The following is an 8,342-nucleotide window of genomic DNA, read 5'->3' as shown; positions in this document are numbered from 1 at the left end:
CTGGCCCGTGGCCACGCGACTGCCCGTGTGCGCGCATAGCACAATAGCCCAGGCTTTGCACGCAGCGAGGCAAGGGCACTACCCAAAGCCCACTGTCGTGCAGGCCCATGTGTGTGTGAGTGTTGCTGGCCGGCTGAGCTTAGGCTTGGTCGGTTGGCACTTACTTAATAGGTTATTATAATAACCTAACACACATGTTTTTTCCAACACCTTTTACGTAATCAGTTTAACCTAAATCAAAAGAGAAACCCTAAACTCTTTTGAGCCTTGATTTATGCGCCTTGACGGCTTATTTATAGTGTTTGTGTAATAAATGTTGTTTAGGGCATTTATTGTCAAATGGGCCTTGGCCCATTTGAATAAGGCTTGGATCCATTGCTGGTTGGAGCTTATGTCATATTTTTAGCCATTGGTCTTTTAGGGAATATGCCCAATTGGGAGCCAATTGGGCACCCAAACAAATGCCCCCCAGACCCTTTTCATTTGAGTTTGGGTATTCGGATGCACATGGGACGTTTCTTGAAGTTCAAAAAGGCCTGCTACTTAATTCAAAAGGTGTTTTGAATTCTTGCATTTATGAAAAGTGTCGAAGTCTCTTCATCTTCTTCAGATAGGGCGGTGTAGGTTTAAAAGGGAGTTTACGCGGTTTTGGGCTTTTTTTCTGTAAATACCCAACTCAACTGTTTCTTTCAAACTTTATTTCACACCAATTTCTTAGAATTCTCTCAAAATTCAGGCGAATTTCCTCGTTCAAATTTATTCAGATCTTCTTCACTTGGTTGAAAATCTTCTTCGGGAACTTGTGCCATTCTACTTGTCGGCGAATTCCGCTTCTAGAGAAGGTAATTTCTTTGTGAATTTCGATGTTTTTCTCTTTCCTCATTTTCCCCGCCGCCGTTAGAACCCTAAAATTAGGTTTTCCGGCAATGGCCAAAGATAAGGCAAAGCAGAGGTTCGTTATCGGGTCTTCTAAGGAGAGGGAAGAGAGTGAATTTCCTTTGGAAAGGCCGAAGAAAGTTTCCCGAAGCAAGGATGCTTCGAAGGATGCTGTCGCTGGTGGTTCTAGGAGCTCTGCTCGTGTTAAGTCGAGTTCTTCGCTGGGATATCATGCTTACCTCGTTATTTTAAGGAAGAAGATTCGGAATCGAGGCTCGCGTCGATTATGCTTGAGACATCAGACCTTGATGTGCAGCTAAATAAGGTTCCCGACGGCGCCTGGCTGTTTAGAGATAAAAATGGTCACTATCATCGGGTGGGCGAAGATCTGTATGGCATTCAGTATGCTCAAGGGTATTGGTGCGAGCTTCCTGATCAGGAGAGTCCTCGGGTGATCTACCCTCCGAGGGGTTTTATCGTCGTCTATACTCACCATTTCGAAAATGGTCCTGGGTTTCTTATAACATCTCGCTGGCTCAGCTTACCCCAAAATCTACGAGGCACATCATCGGCTTCAGCTGGGTGTGCGACTTCATCAACTTCCCATGTTGTAGCCATTTTCAGAGATCTACACGAGTTGCAGAAGAACATTGTTGTTGCGGGCGTTAACGGGTATGGTTAGTGGAGTATCGTTAACAGGAAGGTGAAGAAGGGTGAGCCCTCTTATATCATGGATCATTCCTATCTCTCCTTGAATCATAATGGAAGGGGGAGTGGCTTCTTGTTCGGGTTCCTACGGATCCGAAGCATCCTCACTTATATCGCCCTCCAAAGTGGTTAATCAAGCCAGATCCGGATATGGTCGGGGTGCCTGTTCTCGATAGGAGGAGAAAGATCTACCAGGACTTTCTGCTTTGGTTCTTGGCCCGAACCGACAATCTGAAGCGTCATGAACCTGAGAACTGGTTTTCCAACTTGCATTATATCCTTCTAGAGGTCATTCTTGTTGTCGTCCGTCTCAGCAACATCTACAATAAGGGTGAGATTTCCTTTGGCTGAGACCGTGTTTCAGTAGATTGATCACCGGCTTTACTTTATTTTTGTACATGATGCTTATTTATTTTTTCTTGTAGGTTTTGGCAGTGACGTCCTTGTTGTCACCTTGGATCTGTCGAGGATCATCCACCGAGCTCCTGACTACAAGTTTAAAAAGGGGAATCCTCACAATCCAAAGATCGAAAAGCATTTGCTTTTGCCCGAACTGCTTGCTTGGGTGAAAGACGTTCGAGCCGATCCTTTGGGCTCTAGAAACCCAGAGGACATTGTTCCTTTGAGGGTCGTGCCTCATCTTTTTGTGACGGCTTCGGGTCTGGTAAGGTCTTTTGATGATTCGTCGTTTTTCAATTGTTTTCTTGATGGCCGACAACTGACATTTTCTGTGTTCTTTTTAGGGACTTGCGTTCGACGATGTGACGCGTGCTTTTCCTTCTGCCTCGACTCCTGCTCAGTTAGATCCCTCGCTTACCACCACTCAGGTACTTGCTTTTCTTTTGTCCTCTCTCAACTTTTCTTTTTCTTCTTATTTTGATGTTGGTATCATCCTCTCCTCCACTCCAGGAGGATAAAAACAGGTTGAAGAGGAACCTTTTGTTGAGGGAAGACCTGATCTGAAGCAGAGGCAAAGGAGGAAGACTTCTCATCCGAAGGTAAAACCTGACCTTAAGATGCTTGAGTTTTTAAGGCAACGACATTTCCTTTCTGAGGCTATGATTCGACAGGTTGTTGTCGAAGATCCTAGTCTTGCAGAGGCAGGTGAGTGTTATCTTGAACGCCATATGGGTCCACCGAAGCATCTTCGGGGTTGTATCCCTTTGCCCAGGGAAAAAGTTAAGGAGCATGGTGGAGCCGGTTGTAATACCTCGTATTTTTATAATAATTATAAATATATTTTATTATATTTATAAAGCATTTTATGATTTTTAGAATTTATTTCGCATTTAAATGTTATTTAAATGCATTTTAATTAATTAGAATATTTATTATTTTAATTAATTACGAAACAAATTTAATTTTCGAGTCGGAAATTTAATGAGTCGCAAGTAATTTTAAAGGATTGGGTTTTTAAATAAAAGGCCAACTCATTTAATTAAGCGAGCCCAATCAAAAGAGTTTAATTCTAAGCTCTAGGCTAGCCCAATCATTTAATTGCTAAGCCCAATGTCAAATTTCCAAGCCTAGCCCACTAGGGATTTGAGAGCCTATAAATATGAAGGAAATAATTCCCTTGGTCCAAGTATGCATTTAATGTTAAGTCTAATAAATGCGGTTCAGTATTAATTAACAAGTTAATAATTCAGTAAGATCAAGTAAGCTGAATGCCTAGCTAGAGGCCGCTTCAGTTCAAGTGGAATTAATGATATTAATCCACAACTTACTCTTGACTGAACCCGTAGGGTCACACAAATAGTACGTAAACGGATCAAGTATTTAATGGAATTAAATACTCCATCTATGGATATTCGGAATCGACGGATCTTGGTTTCAGTGGGAGCTGAGATCGTCAAAGGCAAGTAAATGAATACTCCGGAAACGATGATATTGCCGGAAACGGAAATATGGATCGTATCGGAAATGTAAATATTATCCATGTCGTAGATGTTGCTGGAAACGGGAACATGGTACGTATCGAAAAATATTACCGGAAATGGAATTACCGGAATCGGAAATATTGCCCGAAACGGAAATATTGTCAGAATCGGAAATATTATCAGGAATCGGAAAATAATTCCGGAAACGGAAATATTAAATATTTGTTCGAAACGGAAATTAATTCCGGAATCGGAAACATTAAATATTGTTCGTGTCGGAAATGAATTCCGGAATCGGGAATTTAATCGGAAAGAGTATCGTACGAATTAGCATCGGACGAGGCTTGCTAGACGAAGGCCCAGCACGAAGCCAGGCCGTCGCCCAGCAAGCCACACGCATCCAACAACACGCCAATGCCTCGACCAGGCCCAGCGCAAGGCCATGCCCAGCCAAGGCTGGCGCACGCGCACAAATGGGCTACGGGCAGTGGGCCTGTGCGCCGTGCGCTCAGCGTGGGCCGCAAGGCTTGCGCATGGGCGTGCGGTGCTCGTGCGGTGCATGTGTACGTGCTATACGAATCCTAAAGCTATCAGAATTCGTTCATTGATTAAATCCTAATCCTAAAAGATTAAATTAATTATTTAGAGTTCTAATAACATTCTAAATAATTAATTAGTATTCTAACAGGATTCGAAATCCTTTCCAAGGTTCTATAAATATATGCCTAGGGTCATAAATTTATATACGAGTTTTTCAACAAGTATTCATACAATAAAACAGTGATTTTTGAGCAGAAAAATCTGTCATATTCTTGCGCATAATTAACCGAAAATTATAGTACCTTAAGGGCGATTCTAGTTGGTCAATCTTAAGGCGGATCCGGACGTGCTGTGGACTATCTACGGAGGGACGACACTTGGAGTCCTAAAGACTTGTTCTTGTTCGGTTCGGGCGCAGCTAGGGAGGGCACGCTACAAAGTGTATGAACCTAAATTATGCTAAATGATTATGTGTAAATAATATGTTTCCTGGCATTAAGGTTTTTCCGCATGATTTATGTTTTGTCATATGTATCATAACCTAACAGTGGTATCACGAGCCTCTTATTATTTTCATAATCTAAATTGCATCACATGGTTAAATTTTACAAATTTGCAAAGAATTAAAAGGGGTGATTAATTTTCGTAATTGTTAGTTAATTGCAAATTGCGTTTATTTAATTATATGTACGCAGTTTTTCGGCAGTTTATTCGTTACTCATCCAAATCGAGTGATTTTTGTGTCAATTCAGCATGTAAAAGGCATTCTAAAATTTTCGGCCGAACCCAGAATTCCCAAATTCGAAGCCTAACTATGACTTTTCGGAGGTTTTAGTTTTTCGAACGCAAAAGTTTGTAAATTTAAGATGTTAAATTGAATATTTGCGATTCTTGTTGATAAATCTTGAGTTTTTGATTGACCTAGAGTATATGTTTAACAACTTTGAATGCCTAGACTTGTTAATTATACAACCTAATTTGTAATTATGATTAATTTGTTGAAATTCGAATAATTTAGAATTGATTTGTTTTTCATAATTAATTAATAATTTAATTAGGTATCCCTGATTAAAAACCACCATAAAAATTGTTAATTTATGTTAAATTTTAATTTTTTATGACCTAGATTTAAATCCATGTTAATCGGAAATTAATTGATTAATAAATTTTCGATTTTTCGCCCTAAAATTATGAAATTAATATGTTTTATTAATTTGTCATTAATTTTGAATTAAATTTTTTTAAATTTTTTTGAAAAACGCCCATAAATGTTGCACGCACAAAGCAATGGAAGCTACGTGTTACCCTTAAGGGGTGTTGTATAGTGCGGGCACGCGACGACGAGCAAGGGAGCTCGTCGCCCGTGCGGTACGAATGCAGCGAGCAACCAAGTCATGGCGCGCGTTCAAGGCGAGGAGCCTGGGCGTGTGTGCTGTGTTGATGGGCGGTGGGCGAAGGGGCGTGACACAAGGCCGAGGCGCGCGCGCGGGAGAGCGCAAGCTGGGTCGCCCCGCGAGCACTGCTCCGCGCACCACGAGCGTAGCCTCGCCAATGGTCGATTGCTTGCGCCTAGCAAGCGATGCATCCCTTCAGTAGCTGCTGCGAGCGAGCAAGCATGCTGCGCGCAAGCGTGGCTTGGCTTGCTGCGTTTGCGCGTAGCTGCTGCTGCATTGTGCCATAGCCGTGCGATTAGTCGTGCACTCGATGGGGCTTGGGCGCAAGCCCAAGTGCCTCGTCGTGTTACGATTGAGTCGTTTTGAATTTTAATTTGAATTTTCAGTTCGGAAATAATTTAAATTAATTTTGAAGTTAATAATTTAAATTCTTTTTTTGGGATTTAATTTTGAATATTATAATTATTATAAATTTTAATTTATACTAATTATTTTACTAAAATTAAACCTTGAATTAATTTAAATTCATTTAATCCAACTGAAAAATAAATTAAATAAATGGATTCGATTATAATTTTATATGAGCTTTAAATTTTAATTAAACTTGTATGTTTCCGGTTAGACTAGAAATACATTTTTATGTTTAAAATTAGTAAAACATATAAAGTTATTGGTTTAAGTGGGAGTATTTTTAGTCATAAACTCTTGATTAGGTCTAAAAATCCTTTAAGGTTAAACAACTTGATTAGAATTAATAAGGACTGAATAATTGGTAGATTATTGGTGCCCTTGATTAATTGCTGCAAATATTTATGTGATGCATACAATGTGTTTTACTAACCAGCTATGTGGGCCATTCATGATAATGAATGGGTGAATGGTATATATTGTATATGTACTGTTTTGCATGTTATGAAGTGACTAGTATGGCCCAAATAGGATAAAAAATATGGTCTGCGTACCATTAATTTGAATGTAATTGGTATAATGCACCAAAGTTCGTTTTTCAATTTAAATATGGTCTGCGTACCATCAAATAGTTGTAATTAGTTTAATTATAGCTGATCCTTTTTGAAGAAAATGGCGCCTCCCACGGTGAAATTTAAGACGGAGTTTCCAATCCATTTTCAAGACGGACTTTGAAGTTGAAGCTTTAAGATGAAGTCGGGCCATACTAGATCACATTTATCTTATGCATGCTTTAAGTTATTTATTGCTTTTAAATATGTCTTAAATATGCATGAGATTTTGGCTTGATTATGTTGCATGATTAAGGATTTAAGTTCACTTAAAATCTAACCAACATAGTAAGAGCCTTAAGTTCCAAACTTTAAAAAAAATTAAGTTAAAAGGTGCCATGCCAAAATAACACTTACTTGGATAACCTTTACATCAATCTAGTAATAGTTTTACGCTCAACGAGGTGTTACTTATTGATCCTAAAGGGGTAAGGTACACAAATAATTGTGAATACATGTTAGTTTTGGTGAAACTCAACGATATAAGTAAGGAGTCCTTTTATTTCGTGGCAAAATCGATAGGTTTACCTAATGTGAGGGGGTCGAAAAAGCACGAGGCTAATGCATGACCTCGTCCCTCGTGGGCGTGACGTCGTCAGATCAAGTGTAGTTAGATTTCCTGTGAGTTTACACCCAATCGACTAGTAATATAGGAGTCGCCATTCAGTTTTTAACGACAATGAGAAAAACTGACAAAACCCGGTTATCGTGACATAAAGGGAGTGCAATTATGTTCGACCACGACGGCCATAGGTTCCCTTGTGATCCCTGGTGTGGGGATCGCTCAACGTACACCCGCAGGGCAGAGATTGAGAGTTCGGGGGACTGTAGCTACCGAGAGGAGTGCTCATCGATAATACTCCAGAGGCAGGTTATTCTTACTAGCTCAGCATAATTAATTGAAGGGACATGCGTTAAACTATTAAACTATTCTGAATTGATTTTAGCAATATGCAACACATAATACTAATTTGATCGTGATTATCTTATTTAGATTGATTTAAGGTACCTAGCATGATAATTCAATTGTCCAAGGTATTATCTTATTAGGCGTGATAGATCAATCAAGTTAATAGTTTGACAATTTTATAAAAGGGTGATGAAAGCGATTAAATCATATGAGGGACACATTACAACGCACCCTTGAGAGGTGCGTTGTGGTTCTTAGAAAACTAACCACTTGGCTTTGGGCCGAGTTGAAAATGGGATCTGGGCCGAGTTTTTTTGTCAGATTTGGACTCTTAGAATACAGAGCTTTTGAGATTTATCCGAGTCTTTTAGTGCGTATTAACTTATGACGGAATGCGTCTGGGCCCGTTACGAACTCTAGGTTCGTTAGGAATTTAATTAATACGTAACTCTTATTTTCGAATTATACCAGGAATGCAAATTCTATATCTTTTAGGATTTATGTTGGAGTGCAACACCTAATTCTGACAGGTTTCTATCTTTTATGACTTTGCCACTTTTAACAACTAACTTTTACGGCAGTTACTATTCTTAGCAGGTTTCTATAAATAGTAGCTTTGGATGAAATAAAAAGGGTGATTGAGATTCGTTATTTTATAGGAGACGCGTTGCCAAGTGGAGATTTACGTTCTCATCATCGAACCTTCCCTTTCGGGAATGGGGACAAAAGTAGGTGTCTACAGTTAGCCCCCACTTTGACTGAGTCTCGTGATGAGACGATGGTCAAAGTACTAGACGGAGTGCGTCATACAAGCCTTGGTGTATGTGACCTGTTTTGCGAGGGTCTCACGAGCCCCCGAGTGATAACATTTGACTTAAGGGTCATCCCTTGAAGTGTTAACACATTCCTCACGTGTCATTGGAATTCGTTAACTGATAGTATAGAAACTCCCTCACTTTGTCATTGGAAGTATCTAAGATGTTTTCGAAATCAAAGCTATAAAGTGTAACTAGGC

General features: G+C 39.8%; 1 long non-coding RNA gene across 1 annotated transcript; it reads left to right on the top strand.

Annotated features, from left to right (window-relative positions):
* Positions 1 to 2,022: 2,022 nt before the first annotated feature.
* On the top strand, positions 2,023 to 2,664 carry LOC130462528 (uncharacterized). Its single transcript, XR_008922939.1, has 3 exons — positions 2,023 to 2,248; positions 2,328 to 2,411; positions 2,494 to 2,664. It is a non-coding gene; the product is annotated as an uncharacterized lncRNA (long non-coding RNA).
* The last annotated feature ends 5,678 nt before the right edge of the window (positions 2,665 to 8,342 follow it).

This window comes from Spinacia oleracea, chromosome 6, assembly GCF_020520425.1.
Source record: "Spinacia oleracea cultivar Varoflay chromosome 6, BTI_SOV_V1, whole genome shotgun sequence".
NCBI classification, from domain to species: Eukaryota; Viridiplantae; Streptophyta; class Magnoliopsida; order Caryophyllales; family Amaranthaceae; genus Spinacia; species Spinacia oleracea.
Note: the sequence above shows the minus strand (reverse complement) of the source record. Positions and strands in the feature narration are given on the sequence as shown.